The 20,135-nt window shown below is 45.1% G+C and overlaps 1 protein-coding gene and 1 long non-coding RNA gene across 3 annotated transcripts in view; one reads left to right on the forward strand and one right to left on the reverse strand.

Moving 5' to 3' along the window:
- LOC119455269 (cysteine dioxygenase type 1) overlaps nucleotides 1-20,135 on the reverse strand; it is a 289,109-nt gene that overhangs the window by 107,310 nt on the left and 161,664 nt on the right. The gene's annotated exons all lie outside the window — the stretch shown is intronic.
- Nucleotides 475-18,716, forward strand: LOC119455268 (uncharacterized). The gene is made up of 4 exons (XR_007467440.1): nucleotides 475-511; nucleotides 638-729; nucleotides 12,618-12,689; nucleotides 18,656-18,716. It is a non-coding gene; the product is annotated as an uncharacterized LOC119455268 (long non-coding RNA).

Consider the following 20,135-nt stretch of genomic DNA (forward strand, 5'->3'; position numbering starts at 1 on the left):
GTTTTATTGAATTTTACGCATGATTATTTGGACTACCCTGTGTGTTACTGCACTCGCTTATTTGCAAATTCAGACGCAAGAGCTAGGCACAACACCGCTAGTATTGCTGCTTGTGGTACAATAGTGTTGTTATTTAAGCACTGTGAGACTAATTTCTACGTAGTAGCAATGTTTCTCAGGCATTGTTCTCAGTTCCTTGCAACAATTACGTTACCTGTACGACAGTCAGCTCTAGAACAGCGAGTCAAGATCAGTTAAGTTTCGATTTTGAGTATCGTAGCAATGGCTAGCGACGACGTTACGGCTACGTAGCCTTTGACAAAGTCGTTACTAGCCGGCACTCGGTAAACAAAAGCATGTGACCGCGTGAGGCGTCGATGTGCGTTCGCAGTTTGCTTATAGTTTAGGTTTTTTCAGTTATTTCGCACTATACCTTGCAAGAATGATTAAAGCAATCTTAATATTTAACCAATATGGAAAGATCAGGTTGACAAAATTCTACGAACATTTCGTGAGTACTGTTCTCATGGGCACACTTACGTGAGGCCGGGGGGCGTGTTCATTTGTACTGGTGTTCCGGGTGTGATACACTCTCTTTCGTTTTTTTTTAAACAGTCGTCTTCTTGAATAATTTCAGCATGAAGAGGAGCAACAACACATTATACGCGAGGTTTTTCAACTTGTTTCCAGGCGAGCAGATGACGTTTGCAGCTTCCTTGAAGGTGGAGAGTGAGTTGACTACTAAACTGTACTTAGCTCTGTAACTCTGTTGAAGATTAAGCATTCGTAAGATATATCTACTGTGGCAATGTTTTGGTGGATCTGGGAATTGAGATTTCGCACATATGCGAACCTAGTGACGTCGACACATCTTCCTAAAGCGCAGGGCTGCAACGATGTTCTCCCATGTTTCTCCGGCCACCGCTGTCCACAAAGGTCGTAATATAATGTTCAACTAAAGATACGACGCATAATTAGGTTGCAGCTGAAGAAAATTATAAAGTGAAAAACATTTTTTTCTTCTTTCTTTTCTTTTTTTTTTCTTTTTTTTTTTTTTTGCCTCACCGTCGGGGGTTTGACGTTCGTGCTCGTTTCTTCAAACAAGCTTCGCCTCTTTTAAATTTTAACATTGCGTTGGATCTTGAGTGTTTTTTGTGGTTGCCGTCTGCGGCTTAGCTCACAGTTTGCGGGCCATTCAGGTGATGAAATTATAGGCATTTATGGGACTTGCACCGTGAGTCTCCCAATCACGAGAAGCTAGAAATGTGCAAAGAAATATTGCAAAATGCAAGTATATCTTAGCACTGGAGGTACTTATATACCTAACAGACGTTTACAGAAACTGGAGGTTTAAAGTGATGAGCAGTGGTTGAACAAGGGATGTTGCTGGTGCTAATGTTTCAACAAGGAAATTTGTCTTTATCAGGGCAGCAACCCTGTTGACGACAAGTCCTCTTGCAGAAATGTTGGCTCCAGCAACATTAATCGTTCTACTACTGTTCACCACAGAGGCATTACTGTCATTTGCCTGTAAAAGTGTCACGTTTTAAGGCCTAAGCACTGCGAGAAATACTGTGCTGTTGAAGACTCTTCAGTAATTTTGACTGACTGGTAATATTGTGACAACCGAACTTGTTTCCCTCTGTAGTACAATCTGTTATGTCAACAATCATCCGATTGGTCAATTGGTAGACAGTATTCTGCGTTTAAAATGTGGATCTGGCTGTATAAACGTACACTCGCCAACTGAAGAACACAAAAACAACAGATTGACGTTTCGGCGCCCAGTACGGGTGCCTTGTTCACAATCACAAAAATGTGGATCTACACCATCTCGAGACAAATAGTACATTACTACCAAGGGCAGCTGACAAAGGCCACAGTGTATGTCAGCGGTTTCCAGGGCATTGTATAATGTCATTGGCGATGAAACTGCCAACAACGCTGCCTGTGTGCAGCACATTAAGACAAGTGCATTAGCATTCTTGCCCATACCATCATATGTTAGGAAATTGGGATTCACTGGATTTCTTTAACCTGCTCATACTTGCGAGAGACACATACACAAAACTATAGCTCTTATCTGGCCTCACTCAACATAAATAAATCTTGTTGTCTTGTCTGTGAGCAGACCTTGCTTTCACAAATGCCTGTTCATTCATGATTGAAATGGTGGACGCCACCATTTGTAATATGAGCCATCAGAATGAATCCGAAGGCTTCCAATGGGGCATACCTCAGTAACACGGCCATACCAAAGGTCCTTTGAAGTTAATAAGCATAGAGCTTTCAAAGGAACATTAGTTCAAGGTATATGTGTCAGAGCTACAAGGTCTCCAGCTGGCCTCTGCTAAAGCCCTTAACAGAAACCGCAACATATCCTAAAATGCAAAAATGACGAGGGATGAAAGAAGCTAACGACGTGCAGAAAAACAATGGCGACAGTTTGATGCGTAGCAGCTGATAACCAAATCACACATAGCACCCATGTTGCGTTGATGTTGCTGCTAGCAACAGGCCATGCCGGTGCTGCTGTACCGGTATGTTTATGATTGAGATTGCGGGTGTCATGAAAGCGTTTAGTGCTTATAAACTTCTATAATGCGCTGAAACTTGTTTTTCACAGGTGAAGATTGAACTTCCATATTTATGCAAAATATTGTTTTCTTCTGTCAGACGTCCTCTAGGCTTGGCATTTCAAAGCACACATCCTCCTGTGAAGTAAAGGATCTTTGGTTCAAAGGACTTTAAAAGCACCCGTGTGAATAGGTGGCCTCTGTGTTACTTTGGGACATTAAATTACATAAATTGAATCACATTATACACACTTCTTTTTCGTATCGGGATAGTCTCGTAATATAGCTTCTTAAGGCAGTTTGCAGTACCGAAGCTCATTTTGTTGTTAAACTTGTAATGTCCATACAGTTCCCCTTCAACGAAATTTAGAAGAACCTTTTCACTGTTGTGATGCTATGAGAAGTGCTGCTGAGCGAGGTTGCATGTTTGATCCCAGCCATGGCAGTCACATTTCAATGGGGGTGAAATGCAAAAATGCTTGTGTACTTAGATTTGGCTGCATGTTAAAGAACCCCAGGCGGTCAAAACTAAACATAAGTCCCCCCGTACAGCTTGCTTCATAATTATATTGAGGTATTTTGCACATAACCCGAAATATATTTAGCTGTTTATGAAAGAAAGTGCTCTTAGCTGCCAAGTAAAACACAGAATCAAGTTTGTAGAGTGCAAGACTGCAAGTGTTACGTTGGGCAGATGCATTAATGATAGAGTGCGGGAACACAAAAATAAGGTCGTCAAAGGTGCATCAGATGGGTTTCTCTGCCTTCATTGTGAGCAGCATCAGTACTCCCCTCTCTTTTCAACAGCCATTACTGGTAGAAGTAAGTGCGAACTAACTAGACTTATAATAGAAGCTGAGCAGATTGCTGCTCTGTATCAGTAAGCTGTCATTAGCTCTCTCTGATAAAGAATTGAAATTTTCGCGCATGCCTTGAGATATCGCTGTATAAAATTTTTGCTTTGATTGTTTAGCATGTACACGTGGCTGTGACTCATAATGGCTGAGAGTATAAGCACAACCTGGTTTTCGATAGTAAAACAATGTTGAAAGTTTAGCACCGTGTGTCCTTGTGTGTCTTCTTTTGTCCTGTCTTTTAACTGCGCTATGGTAAGTAAACCTTTTCAAGATGCGTTACCAACAAGCCCACATTGCAACCCTCGTTAACGTTTTACCCTTATCTCTGGCCATGGAGACTACATTTGTACAAAAAAAAACAATGAAATAATAAAGATGAAGCCTAATTGCTATAGTAATTAGCAATTGCTTTGCTCAACTATCAACAACTCACTCCAGCACATCGAAAACGCTACTATAAGCTATGCTATAAACTTCCTGTGCTTAAGCCAGAAATATGACGCATCAAAGTGTGCGTAGCATATGTGATACGTCAAGCATCACAAGGTTAACATAGACGGCAGATGGTGGGAAGCATTTTCAGTGCGTTTTTGTTCCGTCCTTTTGAAAGCCTCGCATCACGCATTTTACGGGCACCTCTGTTCACTTTTTTTCAGTCTCGTAAAAAATTCTGACTACAAGATTATCTACCGTCGCTACGCTACTCTGTTCATAGTATTCTGCGCCGACTCCAGCGAGAGTGAGCTGGGCATCTTGGACTTGATTCAGGTATGTATTTTCAGCGTTTCACGAGACTATGCTTGGCCTTTCGACATGTTTGAAGCTGCTGCCTTTTGTTGCGCCCTAAAGAAAATTGGGAAGAGAAGACATATCTTCCAGGAGATTTCAAAAGGTTGTCCTCCAAAAAAATTGTGTTCACTCGGGCCGGTCGATGCATGGTTTATTATGAAGCAGCAAGGTGTGACACCAAGAGCAAAAAGCAGACACAACCAAGCGCTGAACTAACATTGTATATCTCTCACCCGAATGCTGTTGCTAGGCACGTGTTTGATGAAGCATTATGGTCCTTTCTTTCTCATTGCATGTGCACTTCATCTAGCATCAAAGGAGCAAGCAAGCAATAAAGCAGTGGTTATTAGCTGAGTGCTTCATTATGTCGGCTTCTAGCCCTCTGCCTTATCCTCCCTTCGCACTGATGCTTCAGAACACTCCAAAATTGATAAGCAAAGCTTCCCTCTATGGCCAGTGCTTACAGGTGGTGTCATGGGCACCAACAGAACACATAACTACTCCTTGAGCCCGTGATACCACGATAGAAATGTACCAACGAGCCCAGTTTCAGTTCTTGCATGTGGTGTTCAAAGTGCACCAAGTGGCTTCCAGCTCCCTTGTGCTATGTAAGACTGTGGCACACATAATGAAAACGTTGCAAAACAAATACAGAAGTGCCTGTGGAGCTGCAACTTTGCTTAACCGTAGCAGTACAACATGGTGGGCACCTATGTACAGAAGTGCTCTCCCAACTACATAACGCTTTACCGAAGCGCTACATGTGTTGTGGTTTCGCATGGCCTCTAAGACTGTGACACGTGCCACGCTGTCATCTGCACAACACATGATGCAACACCATCTCGGAGGTCATAGTTTCAGCATCGTTCCTTTCTGTCAGTGAAGTAGAACGTGTCGTCAACCAGCTCGAATGCATTGCATAAACAGATTTTGTTGCACGTTAAATATTCGGCATTAATTTTCGGCATTGTTGGAAGTTAGCACCGTGTGTGTCCTTGTGTGTCTGTCTTCTTTTGTCATGTCTTTTAATTCCGCCCAGACCAGACGCATGACCAGAGAGGAAGACAAAAACAACACGAGGGCTATGTTATTTCGCCTTGCTCTCTGGCCCTGTGCATTACAATATCTTATCCTTGACAGCGATCAACGTTTGCACAACAAAGCAATTCTGTACAGTTGAATCTCAGTATACCAAACACGGACATAATAAAATAATGGATATAACGAAGTAAAACTAAAATATTTCTTGCCGACATCTGCATGCAACAAATATATGCTTGTTAACGAATGTCAGATAAGAAGGAATTATTTGCGTGTCAGATGCGACTTCATTATAACGAGTCTCGACTGTATACGTGCAACCATGTGCTGGAAATGTCTGAGATTCCATTGGCCATGTTTAGTGTTTGCACACCTTCCATAGACCTTTTGCATAATGCCGACAACCCTATGCGTGCATTGGGTTCCCGCCACCATCGTGAATGATAGACATGCAGGTGAGCACAGGATGTTTGTAGGTTTGTGGCCGCGCTCTCTCAACTGAAATTCTTCTGAAATTTTCAGTGGTGTACTGACGTACATGTAGTGTGTTCGCCGCATAACACGGCTCTGTGAATGCAAGTTTGGTTCCCCGCAACATGATGGGTGGTATATCTTGGCATATGCTGACATGCGTCATTTACTACTGCAACATGATAGTGGCGATGGAGAGGCCTTGACTGCACAAGCTACAACTTCATTGCCAAGCCTTAGGTCATTGAAAAGGAAGCGCAGCATGCTACAACATCTTGTGTACTGGGGCAGCAATCCTGCACGGTCAAAGTGTGGCCTCGTAAACACTAGGGTATTCGGCCATATGATTGAGCCAACTAGTTGTAGCCTCCGTTGGCCGGCATCTCGGCCCTGGTTCAAGAAACGTGGCCGAGCACTGTTGCATACTTGACTTTAGGCGAGGGACGCAGCTCATTACAGTGGTGCTAAATCTCATGAATGTGACAAAAGGAATAACTAGCCACATCTGCGCTGTACACATTGCTTTCAATGTACTAAGTGACCGTGAATAAAAGTTGTTTTACTTGACTGTTACAATTAGCGTGAAATTCAGGTGAACGGTTGGCAGTGCAGCATGCTGGAAAATTTTACAGGTAAAGTCAGTGCATTGACCGCCAGATTGAATTTTGTGCACTTGTGCGCCTTACGGCTGGAACTGTACACTTAGACACAGAGCTTGCATAGCTGCACACATGTCGAATATTCGTGAAGAAATGTTGGAGAAACAGCAAATGCAAAACAAAACGGAATGCAGTGGGGCAGACGATCGACTACTAAAGCCTGCCCGAGTCTATCCCTCATAATGACAACCGAAAACCAGTGTTGCCTGATTGCAGCACAGGGTTGTCGGCGTTATGCAAGTTCCTTATAGTTCCATCTAGGCGACAATAAGCACAAATATTGAACTGACGCAGATTACCGCATTCCTATCGAGCACACTTAAGCAGGGTGCTATGCAAATGAAAATAAGATAGCAAAATCTGACAGTATGTGTTGAACTCAAAATGTGCAACCAGTTCCTATGGCAACTGTGCTTCCACATTGCTTCTGACAAATCGACATTGCTTCTGACAAATCCACATTTCATCTGACAAATCCACACTACTTCTGACAAATCGTGTTACACCAAGAGAGAGAAGCAGCACAGAGTGGAGGAATTCATAGCACGTTAAACGAGGATATAACGAAATTGACTAATTCCCAAAAACTTCGTCATAAAGAGGATTTCGTTATATGCAGGTTCGGCAAGAATAATTCGAAAAAGAAACGCTTACCGTATTTACTCGATTCTAACGCGCCCTCCATTGTAACGCGCACCCGTTTTACGTGACTAAAAGAGAGTAAAACAAAATCCTTTACAGTACCGCGCACCTCATGCTTTCATACAGAAATACAACTATCGCTCAAGATTTACTCCCAATACACTAAAGTTGCGATGAACAAAAAAGTCCCAATTTCTCCCGAAAGGCGAAGCATCGATTGCAACAGCAAATTAGCAGACAGCTATACGAAGTAAAGATAGTAGTTTTATCGGCCGTATAAACTTGTAAACATTCGCTGTTTAACTAAATTGGTAGACTAATGCCTAAGCACACGTACTACAGCACTTGGTCGAAGCTACAGGAGCTAGGCTCGAAGTGCGTAGGAGGCGGCCATATTGAAATGCCGATGGCGATATGGTAGCACAAATTTAGGGTCGTACTCGATTCTAACGCGCAGGCAATTTTTGGACCCGTGCGCGAGGCAGGCCCGCCTCGCGCACGCTCACACCTCGCTCTCGTCTCGCAGTCGCCGTGAATTCGAGTGTGCCAAGCGCGCCGCGGCCGCTTTGCATTCCGTCGCGGTGGAGAAGGTGCTTCCGGTTGCTGCTTGCCCAACAGTGACAAAATTTGGGGCGAAATGTCTAGGATGTCAGCTGGGAAAATTAGTTATTTCGAGGGGGTCTCCCACTGCCACTTCGTTACGTAGAGGTCTCAAATACATGTGCTTCTATGGAGTAACGGCGGGGAATAGAAAAACTTCATTATATCTAAGAATTCGTTATATGGAGTTTCGTTATAAGCAGGTTTAACTTAATTGCTGGTCGCTCAAGTCTTTCCTCAGGCGTGCTAAATATGTAGTTGCCTGCTTTTTGATGTTATGCAGCAACACAGAGACATTGCAGAGTGGGTTAAAACTCGTGATGGAACAGTCAGGCATTCTCAATAAAAAAGAAAATTACATGCCAAATGATGGGATCGAAGAGGAATCGCCCAGCAAAAAAACCCGAAGGTGTATTCAATAGGACAAAGATTCAGGCAAACTTCTCATGTGCCAATGATACTGAGCTCTTTGAATTGATTGGTAGGTGCACCAAATTGGATAGCAATAATTAGCCTTAATTCTCAATTAATTAGCCTAATGTGAGAGCATGTGCGCACATGCCAGTTTTTATTAGGCCGCAGATGCAGGAATGGAACACCTTAATAAACAGTCTTTTGTCTGTATCAAAACGCATAGCAACAAGTTTTATACATAAGTGAGAGCATGCCAATTTCCACATTCTTCCTTTGGGGCAGCTAGTGCTTTGAGGCGCTGTGTTACCCTGTGCTTTTTGAATAGGCTCACATTCTCCAGTGCTTCTCTAATAGCAGCTAGGAGTATGTAGCTGCTGTGTGACACTGTATCGAATTCACGATCAGTCCAGCTTGTAACAGAATAGGTTGTAACGTTTCCTTGATGGACTACGAATCAGACTTAATGCTATCATTGTCAACCTTACCTTGCTGCTCTAATCACGCACACAACCTCAACTGAGACACATAATTGTATTGAACAGCTGCAGAAGAAATCATGCTGTTGTCGTCATACGACCGCCTTCAACGTGGTCATTGTGTTGCTGTCCTCATACACACAATCCACCTCTCTCACGGTGCGACGACGCATGCGCCCTGCCCTAGTGGAATAGTCGCAAAATGTTTTGGAAGGGACACACGCACAGCCGCGTGGCCCGGTCTCGAGGAAAGATCCCCCAGAAAAGAAAAAAAAGTGCTCGGACATGCGCTACGGCAAACACTCGTGCTGTATACCGCGTTGAAACTCCACTGGTACCGCGACGTCAGTGCGTTGCTAAAATCGTTAGCAGCGTAACTGCAGCTCCTGACCACTGTGTGGTCTGGACTGCACCCTGAGCCACGTAGTTGCCACCTTTCATTGATGGCTGGCAAATTTAACGAAAAACCCCTGCACTACACTTGGGCGACTCTTAAAATCATCACGTTACTGGTGAAGTCTTCTTGCAGCATGGCGGCACGCGCCTGAGAGAGAGAGAGAGAAAAACATTTATTGGAGCTCAAATGACGGCGTCTTCTCAGACGATGGACGGGACAGTTCCCTGGTTTCGGGACCCATATACGGCCAGCAGCTCCTGGCCCCTAGCCGCCAGCGCGAGCTGAATCGACAGGGTGGGGCTGGACCGTAAGGTCTCCCATCGCTCATGGGGTGGGGTAGTGGGGGACGGAGGCGGGATGGGGGGTATAGGGGATTTGAGTGACGTGCACTCCATCAGCATGTGTGCGAGGGTGCCTGTGTTGTTTTTGCAAAATGGACAAATGTCCTCTTCGGTTTCTGGGTAGAATTTATTCGTCAGGGCAAGGTGGGTAAGTGAACCCGCCTGAATGCGCCTGATGATTGTTTGTTGTTCCCTGCTCAGGGTGCGGTGCGGCTCAGGGAAGGTGCGCCGATCCTCCCTATACTCGGAGCTAATCTCTCTGTACGTGAGCACCGGGTTGGTGGTGTCGGCGTCCTGCCCTGCCCGGAGGGTCATCGCTCGGGCATGGTAATCGGCTATGACGTTGCTGGCTACCGCTGTGTGGGCACGCACCCATACGAGCTCTACGGCTCGCTCCGGTGCCCTTTTCTTCGTTAATATTGCGGCTGCCTCTGAGGAGATCACCCCTTTCCTGTAGCCGCCGTAAGCTCTTTTGGAGTCGGTAACCACTACCCTGGCACCCGGTTGGACGAGCGCCAGGGCTATGGCCACTTCCTCGGCTGTCGCCGACTCTCTGGTGTTGACTGCAGCGCTGTTTATCAATCGTTCCCCGTCGGTTACCACCACCGCTGCTTTGCTGCTGCACTTGACGAGGGACGCATCCACGTATAGGACTCCCTCCAACCGCTGCATTTTGGAAATAATCACCTGAGCTCTGGCTTCTCTCCTGCCATCATTTTTCTCCGGCGTCATGTTTCGCGCCTGAGTTCACCTACTCGTTTAAGACGCGGTAATACTGGGTCGATACGAGACTGACAAGATGCTCACGCCAGCAATTGGTCTGGGTCGCTGAGACCATCTTATCATACCAGGCCGACAACGATGTAGCCAACGAGCGCGAGTTTTACTGTGATGGGCTTTCTTGTCGACGGCACCGACAAATCAGCATGCCGACCATCGTTCGACTGAACCCCATGCGACCGGCCGTCGGACTGACTACGCGATATGTCTGCAGCGCCTTCGCTTGCATATATGATCGTATAATATACACATATGTATATATAATTGTATTCTAAAGTGCTCAAAATGAGTCAAAGATACCTACGGAGTTAAAATGCATAAGCTTCATTTCTCTCATACCGAGAACGTTAAATGTGAGCCAGTGTTGATTGTGTTTTGCAAAGGTTAGGCTTGGTGCCGTCGAGTTCTTGCACCTGCTACCGGTGCACCTTAACTGAAAGGTAAGCAGTTAGGGCGAAGGAAACTGCTTTTATTCTTCGTTTCAGGCCTTACTGATTTGAAATCAACGACTCTTCACATGGCGTGTACACAGTAAGCGGCAAGTGGCGACACAGCGCCTGCTGTGCCAACACCGGTACATCACTGTACCCATAGGCTGCTGGTCGCATTTGCTACGTAGATGGTTGGATCTGTACGTGTTGTTATGCTGACACACTTCTCAATTCCAGTAATGTACTGTTTGCCTCTGTATCAAACTGGTAACAAGAGACGGTGCATTCGGTAAAGCAGCATAAACAACCCTCTCGCTCAGCAGTGATGGCATCCGCGTTTTCGCGAAAGGACAACACGACCTATGAATGAGCACTCATGTGAACACAGATTTCTCTAATAATGCTTTATAGCATGCGCAAACTGTAAGTATGATGAAGTTAAAGAAAAGCGAGAATCAGTAATAAATGGACAGCCCGTAATATATGTAACTGGATCACAGTTGCTGTTGTTTAAGTACATAGTTGACTCATCATATTGACTCATCTCACGGTGGGACATTGGCTCATATGCGCAGATATGTATGTTTTGCTGCGTTTTAACATTATTTCATATCAGTGATGTACTTTCGCTCCTATATTTGACACTAACGATTCGATCTGTGGCTGTAGATGTCGATGTATACAAGTGCACCGCTTTGATAAATCCGGCGTGGAAGGCTGCGCTCGAAGACTTCTTGAATGTGCGAAATGTCCAAAGATTGTTTAAAAAGAATACAAAAAGCGAGCTCAAAGGGCAGAAATCAGCGACAATAAACTCAAAGGCAGCCACGTTGGCAGACGGAACTCAGTGTGCCTCTATCGGCAGCACTGTTTGCACAACAGTGCACTCAGGCCTGCTCACCCAGTAGTCGGTGAGTGCTACATTGCGTCCAGGAATGACATGCTGCTCCAGAGAAGTCATTAATAATTATTCGCGGTCCACGAAACGCACAACCGACGCTCACTCAACATGGGCGCAGGTGCACAAATCAACCGGCGAAATCCCCGGCACCCTTCCAAAACAGTTCCAGTAGCGTGTGGCAGAGGGCAGCACGAGAACATAAAAAAGGCGGATTGCTTGCCTTGCACAGATATGTTGTTCTATATGATAACTGGCTTTGCATAACACGAAGCAATGCTGGATAGCCGGCTACCTGCAAAATGCTTTGCATTGATTCCCACAGTGTGTAGGGTCTGCCTTCTTTCTTGCTTTTATTGCAATAGCAATCATATGGACACTCCAAGTGCATTTCTGCCTCGCCGTGAGGTTCCGTATAAAGTCCGACGGCAATAAAATAGTCGCCGCACACCGTATGCTGTATGCGCCAGTGAAAACGCGTGAGGGACGCGCGCTTTACGGCGAGCGAACGCACGGCAGAGAGCAAGCGTGGCATCTTCCGTCGCGCAAACGGCCATGGGGCAATGGCAGGGAGGGAGGGGAGGCGACGTTTAGCTGTGGCGCCAAATGCATATCTTGCGACCGGGCGCAGGGGGAACTGGTGACTGAATCTCCCACGCGAAAGGAGGAAAGTCGGAAGGCAGCGCGGGAGTGAGCGGGCGCGGCTTCTACTCTGCCATCAACTGCATACTTGTACTTTGTGCGGCTGCGGGCTGTCGCATGCACCGTATCTTGAAAGTGATCTCCACACGGCTCTTACCTTTGTATGCGCTATGCTCTCGCCGCTCAGTTTCTGTTGAAGCGATAGACTGCACGAACCTTCGGTCGCTGCTGCTGCGGCGCTTGTTCACGCCAGAGTTTTGACAGTGCTTGTCTGCGGTCATTGAGTGTGATCTATTCATGTTTGCTTGTGTGTGCTGACACCATGCTTGTTAATTAAGTTAGTAAGCAAATGCGTCCAAGTTTGTGCAGCCGATAAAACTACTACCCTTACTTCGTATAGCTCTCTACTAATTTGCTATCGCAATTGATGCTTCGCCTTTTGGGCGAAACTGCGACTTTTTTATTTGACAGGATACTCTGCATAATTAGGAAGTATGAGAACACAATAGCAAACTGCCATATGGTTCTCGCTTATGCTGTATGTGCTCATTAACGTACGCTTTATTAACATGTATGCTAATCGATTTCTGATTTTCATTATAGGTCCTGGTAGAGCTTCTTGATAAGGCCTTTGAAAATGTCTGTGAGCTTGACCTCGTGTTTCACGTGGACCAGGTCAGTAAAGTGCACATTCTTGGCTTTTGTAAAGTCATAGTGTTCTTTAAGTAAAGCAGAAATATTCATTGAGGTTGTCTGCATGTTAAAGAGACATCAAAAGCAGATATTCATTGAAGCCAAAGTGTTCAAACAGTGTATAAAAATGTACAAGACCCATGTTTTACTGGTAACATTGCTGTCATTAGCAAGAAACTCGTGTAAACATAGGGGTATGATTGGCACTACCACTGCGGAAAACTTGGAGGATGCTTAAGCTTCGCCTTTAAGAGTGGAATGCAATAGCATTCAAAGATCCCTGACTGTTTCTCACGTTTCGTGGCAACTGCAGCTTATGTAACCGTAGTGTTTACCGGGAAACGCTGGCGGGGAACGCTATGGACAAAGGTGAGCTTTCTGGTAGAAACGCGGCCTCTTGCATGGGCCGATCCCGGAGGCAGTGCACAGCCGTGCAAAAAAAATAATGACATCATTTTCTGGTTTCTGTTATTGTTTTGCACTTTTAATATTTCAGTCTTAGAAGATTTAACATAAAATACATTCGCTGTCGGCGTCTTGTTTCATGACATTTGTTTGTGGGCTGTCGTTCTCCAAATTCTGAGGAATGACTTTGTCAAGAATGTAAGACTAGGTGTGAGCAACTTTCGTGGTAGAATGGTGTGGCAATATAACCCACATAACCGCATGTAATATAGCAAGATGTGGCATATACATATACATAAATATATAATGGAATTTTCACTCATGGGGCGCTGATGCTGACACCGGATTTTCTGTGGCACGGGGCCCTTAACACTTTTGCATTAAAACACGGTACCAGCTCCGATGACCTAATTCATCCCATTTATAAGCAGTAAACTGTAGTCAACCGTCGATTACAAGGAAGTTAATACTGTCGCATTTCAGCATAGAAAATATGCTCTTTGCCCAACTGTGTTGTCTCTTCCTGTAGATGAAACTTAACTGGGAGGTGGTACTTCTTGCTGTTTCCTCGCCACTCTTTACAGGAGTTTGCTGCCCCTACTGCGCACTCCTCTGACTCCGAGCAGGTAAAGCTAAAGCGACACTCAAGATACATTGAGCTGCACTAGTAGATGAGTGATCATGAAATAATGAGCATTTAAAGATGGAAGTGAGGGAACATGCTTTATACTTCTGTCATGCTAGAGTGATATTCACAATTTTGGGAGAAAAACAAGTGCACCTATATATTCTGCACAGATTCTAGAAGGTTAATGAAATTATTGTAGCAGACTGACCAGATTGGAGCAGCCAACTCGAGCTGCAGACAGACAAGTGTTTGAAAAGGCAGCATACAACTGTTGGCCAGGCTGTTATATAGGCTACAATGTAAGTATCCCGAATATCTGGAAGCCACTAGCGCAGGCAGTGGTAATGCGAGAAGACTAGTAAAGGTTTGCTCGCGTCCGGGCCGGTGGGCTAGACCTGCCGGTCCCGACGTGGGACTAGTCAGTGCGCGATGAGTTCGTGTCTTTGCCGGACCTCCAATGAAGTTTTCTCTCTCACTCACACTAGTAAAGGTTTGCTAATAGTGTAACTCCTGAGCACTTGAAAGGTGGGGCATAAGGCTCAAATTGAGGCCCGTGCCCTAAGACCGACCTTGGTTTGCGAGTGTCCTAGCAAAGTGGGCTGATACCGGAAAGAACTTGTTTTATTAGCCAAAGGTACGGAATTCTCAAAATGACCATTATAAATTCCTAAATAAACGTATCTCTATCAATACGGCATGTTGCTACATTGGTTGAATGCTAATCGCATTCCGATGACAATTTTTTTTTAATATGGGAAACAGGGCTCAAATAGAGGCCCATAAAGTACATTGACTAAATTAAAAAAAGAATTGCAAAAAAAAAGAAATGTAGAAAAAGTCGTTGTTACCACGGTAAGACTGAAAACTGACCGACTCGGTAAGACTGAAAAGATGCGAGAACGCCGCCTTGAAGCTCGCGGACCAGCTCGCTATGAACATTCAGATTTTGATGGCGTCTGCTCTGGTCTGTTTAATTTTTAATCGGTAAAAGTGGACTACACTGTTTTTTAGAACAGCCAAAGACTAATCTATATGCAAGTTTTCAAAAACATTTGTGGAGTCACAACGGCCCAAATACGAAGCCATAATCTGAAATCCTTGACATCACACTAAGGTATCGGCGCTGGGGTTTCGGTGCAAAATTCAAAGAATTAAATCTTGAGCCTAATTTTCTCCTAATAATGAACCTATTACCGCGATGTTCACAAAAATGGAGTTTTGAAAGAGTGCTTCATCAGTCAAAACTGATTTAGTGGTTCTCTTTAGTGTCCCTTTAATGCTGAAGCCTTCCATTCTGGCAGTTGTCATAACCACATAAACCACGGAGCCAATGAAACCAAGATCCTGATGGTGTTGAGGCTTTATTGGCATGGTTTTTTTCACAGAAAAAAAATTACGACAGAACCCGTCTCATGGTGACTGTCAATGGTAATTTATTTATTTATTTATTCAGCATTGATTCAGACACAATGAAGGTCTTGGATGGCAATGCACTTATCATTCAAGCAATGTACCAACACACCATATTTCTGCAGTAACGTTTGTTTCAAATCTGTAGTGGTCATTCTGAGACTTTGATTGCTTTGGTTGCATATGACATACACTGTGCCTGCTATTTACCCACTTCGCTTGGGTACTCGCTCAACATGGTCGCCCATGTGTATGATGGAATGCCGGAAAACTTTTTGACAACGACGCAGTGACGATGATAAAATAACGAAAAAGAAATGAATTCGATGGAACGACAAAGCCGGTATGATGACTGCATAACAACAATGAGATGACAATTCTGAAATGGTAACGATGGTATAACAATGACAGCATGACCACTATGACATGAGGACAATGGGATGACAACAGTGGTGTGATGACGGTATGACGACAACCTACCTGATCAGAAAGCTGGAAAGACGATCATGACACGACCTCAACGGTATGACAGCATTGGCATGACAGTGGCCGCATAGTTAGGATTTAATGACAACAGCATGCGTTACGATAGAATGACGAAGCAGGAATGAGGTCTATGGCTTGACAAAGATTGTATGGCGACGACGGCATGACGACAATGGGATGATATTTCTGAAGTGATGACAAAGGTAGAACGACGGCATGACGAGAATCGTATGACGACTACCATATAAACCGGAATATAAGTCGAGATATTTTCATGAAAAAAAACAAGATAAAGTTACTCCTTGTCTTATGTAGCGGTCTTTAGCCGAATGGGAGTCGTCGTCGGTTTACATGGGCTTTTTTTTTCCCCATCTCGCTGTGTCCTTTGTGTGCTCTGCATTCGATCCGTTCTGACTTTTCTGTTCTGATCAACGTTGCGTCTGAATTGTTTAGTATTATTATTCTTTTGCCCGTTGAAGGATGAGTAGCGGCACGAGGAGGCAGTTTTCAGATACAACTCAGATAAAAGTTTTTGGCTTCGCCAAAGTGAATGGCAACACGCCCATTCAGCGCCAGTTTGGCGTTTCGGAGAAAAGTGTGCGGTATTGGAGAGCGCAGAAAAAAAAGCTGCTGAAGTGCAACCCATGCAAAACGTCATTTCGTTGGCGTAGTGCGGTTCATCCGCAGCTTGAGGACACACTCACGGACACACTTGAAAACTTTGTGCTGCTACCGCGCACTGTGGAAGGCGGTCAGTGACAAACGGTCGTCTTTCGTGGACAGTGCTGCTACTTCGGAAGAATGAACCCACCATCAGACTACAGGTCCTCCGATGGTGGGTGAGCACACGCTTCAAAAATAAAGGCGTTTATGTGATTCTCAGTTATTTTCTTTTTTTCCTCTTTTTTTTGACCTAAACTTACAGGATCGACCTATATTTCCATTCGACTTATAATACGGTTTATGCTGTACTGTGTGACAATGATGGCATGATGATGACGCGATGATGAGAGTTGGATGACAAACTTAAAATGATGATGATGGAACGACCGCGATGGCCTCACGACAATGGTATGACAATGAGTGCATTACGACGACAGCATGACGAGAGTCGGATGACAATGCTGGAATGCCGGAGATGCAGTGACTACGATGGCATTATGACCGTCACATACTACCTAGTGGCCTAAGTTATTAGACAATCTGCACCTCTGGGTTGTCGTAGAAGACCTGACGATGACGGCATGATGACGTCCAGTGACGAAGCTGGAGTAACGACGATGCAACGAGCACGAAGGCATCATGACGATGGCATGAAAGCGAATGCATGACAACGATGCCGTGATGAGAGTCGAATGATAATGCTAGAATGATGACAATGCAACCACGATGGCAACACAACCACAAGCACATACCTTATGGCCCAAGATTGTTGGGCCACTGGGTCAGTGTAGAAGGCGTGACGATGACAGCATGATGGGAGTCGGATGACGATGATAGAATGTCTACGACGGCATCACAACGAAGAGCACATACCTAGTGGCCCATGCTGGTAGACAACTTGGGCCACTGGGTTGGCATAAGACCCTAGATGGATAGGCTCAAAACGGCTCAAGTAGGCAAAGAAGGCTAATCGCATTAAAAATGGGCTGACATCCATTCAGTTCAGACTCTGTATGAGGATATGCAGATGCTTCTTATCTGCAACTTTGTTGGTGGTCCACACGTTTGAGCAATGTTTTTTGGGGTAAAACATTTGCACAGGCTTGTTATAGTCCTGTTGGAAAGTTTTGTTGACCTTCAGACAAGTGTGTTGTCAGTTTTTCTCTGAAATAGGTGGCAGACCATGCCATGTAGTCATACACTGTTTGTGTGTCTCAGTATGAAGTAACAGAGGTGACAGGACTAGTTGTAGTTTACTACTTTCAGTACAGACAACATTCGAAAAAGTAAAAGAAAGCATAGGATTCTATGTTGGTTGATGAATAGACACTTTTGTTATTTCATTTTTTTTGTGCTGTAGAAATGATCTAATTTGCTGGTGGTACCACATTGTAGTAGAGGCATTCTTCATACAATCTACTGCAAAAGGCCCCTGAAACAGAAAATACATCACATTTCAATGCCTTTTGTAAAAATAATGTGATGTTGAAGTAAACAAAAGGTCAGGCGGTACATATCCGTACTGGGTCGGTATTTTGTAGCGATGCCTTTCCGGTAATAATGCCTTTTTGCACTTATCGCACTTTGTCAGTGGTCATAGCGACGGTCCGCTCGCGTTATCAATGGGACCAGCCGGCCGTGAGCGGTGGATGACAAGACTAGTATAGAATAAGTCATAAGGCATCGCTACAAAATCGCGGCCCTGTTGTGATGCCTCAGCAGCATTGTAGGCATTATAAATTAACAAAGTTGCACATAGCACATTCGTAATCACAAATAAAAGCCCTGGCCAAATTATATTTGCACAGCACCAGACTTCTAGCTGCATTCTACACATACGTTCTGACCGCAACAGGATTGTGCGACGTGACATTTTTGGCTTGTCAGTTTTTTGTGTTAATAGAAGGAGAGACCCTCTAAGCCCTAGCAAAAATATTGGCAAGCATCAGTGCACTTAAAGTCCCTAGATATGCTTGCATTCTTTTCAAGTTTCAAAATTCACGAGATAGCCATCACAGCTATAATTGCTAAAATGTTGAGCATCCATAACCTCACATTGTCGTGTAAATCTCTAAGTGCATATATTTATTTTTGAACAACACTGTGTTTTTATTAGACTAGCTGTTGAACAAACTAGATTGAAAAAAAAAAAGAACTCATTGAATAGTGCCATCATGAGCGAGTGTAATTGCAGTTTCAACACTTCAGGGGTAATAAATGAAGTGAGATTGCCAAAATGAAAAATGTTTGCTAACTGTTCTGGCAGTGTTATGTTGGCATGAAGTCAAGCCTTACAAACTTGCACAAAAGCATTTTGAATCCCACCTAACCCTCGTTTTCTTGTTTCCAAATTCAGGTGCACTACATCTTGAACGAGCTTGTGATGGGAGGTATGGTGGTAGACACCAACATGACTGAACTCATGACCCGTATCACGGACCAGGCGACCATTGAGAAGCAGGAAGTGAGTGCCCTTTTCTATAATGAAGTTTTTCAGGATTTGTAGCAGTCCTCGAAGTCCGCCGAGTTTCAAAATGCCATTTTTAATGCCTTGAAAACTCCTGAAATCTTACCAAGTACTTTATATATCAGAATTATATTTTTTACAGCGAAGCTGTTAAGGGCTCACTCTTTGATGTCGCGTCTGGCAATAGAAAAAAACTGTCCATTGGCCGTATGCTGTATGTGCGAATGAAAGCGCGCAAGAGTGAGGGACGCGCGCTTTCACGGGGAGCGAATGTACGGGGGAAAGCTAATGTGACTTATGTGTGAGTGAAAGCGCACGAGGGCGAGGGACATGCACTTTCATGAGGAGCGAACGTACGGCGGAGAGCAAACGTGACTTATGTGCTAGTGAAAGCGCGCAAGGGCGAGGGACGTGCGCTTTCACGGGGAGCGAAGGTACGGCGGAGAGCAAACGCGACTTATGTGCGAGTGAAAGCGCGCGAAGGCAAGGGATGCGCGCTTTCACAAGGAGCGAATGCACGGCGAAGAGCAAACGCGACTTCCCACTGGAAGGGGAGCGGTGGGCGAGGAGGGCATCGAGGCACCCTAGACTGTGTGTGTGCGTGCCCACTATCCCAATGCGATGCATGCGCAGCCCTGCTGGCCTCTGCCGCCTGTGCCGCGGACTCGCATCTCTAGGCTCTCGCCCGCCTCTCCCGTAACAGTGTTGACGACGGCGTTTAGCTGTTCCGCTGCATAGCCAGTGTTTTGACAGTGGTTGTGTGCGGTCACATAAACAACGCACACAACTGTTGTCGACAGCAATGGCGTTTTGCCCGCGTTTGCACCGAATGCGCGCGGCGTTGGTGACGTGTTTATGAAGAACATGCCAACGTTTGCCGTACACCCTATGTTGTGGTACGTGTACCATAGCGACCATAAGGCCATGGTGCCTGTGGTCACTAAAGAAATGAAAACCACCGGATCATATATATTTCTCATTCCTTAATAGTTCAAATAACCAATTACACCATCACATCTTAATAGTCATAATTGGAAATACGTAATTCCCACCATAGTACAGCTTCACTGGTCTTCCATCTCCACCCCAGTGGAAGAGCTGACAGTTTTTTAAATGCGAAGCATTTCTTGCCGGCAGCTCTGTCTGTTGTCCCGCGTGCCACACCCCCACAGCGCATGCGCGTCCCCTCCCCCTCCCCTCCCCTTCGCTCCCCCCTTTCTCTCCTCTGAGAATCCGGAGCGGCACTCGACAGGTTATGCAACAGCTGCATACTCCACTGGGGGCGCCACGGTAGTTCCGTGGTATGAAAATGACGGAGCGCGCGTGCCTCATTCTCTCTCTTGTGCAGCGCCGCGATGAGCGCTCGACC

This window comes from Dermacentor silvarum, chromosome 6 (assembly GCF_013339745.2).
Source record: "Dermacentor silvarum isolate Dsil-2018 chromosome 6, BIME_Dsil_1.4, whole genome shotgun sequence".
NCBI classification, from domain to species: Eukaryota; Metazoa; Arthropoda; class Arachnida; order Ixodida; family Ixodidae; genus Dermacentor; species Dermacentor silvarum.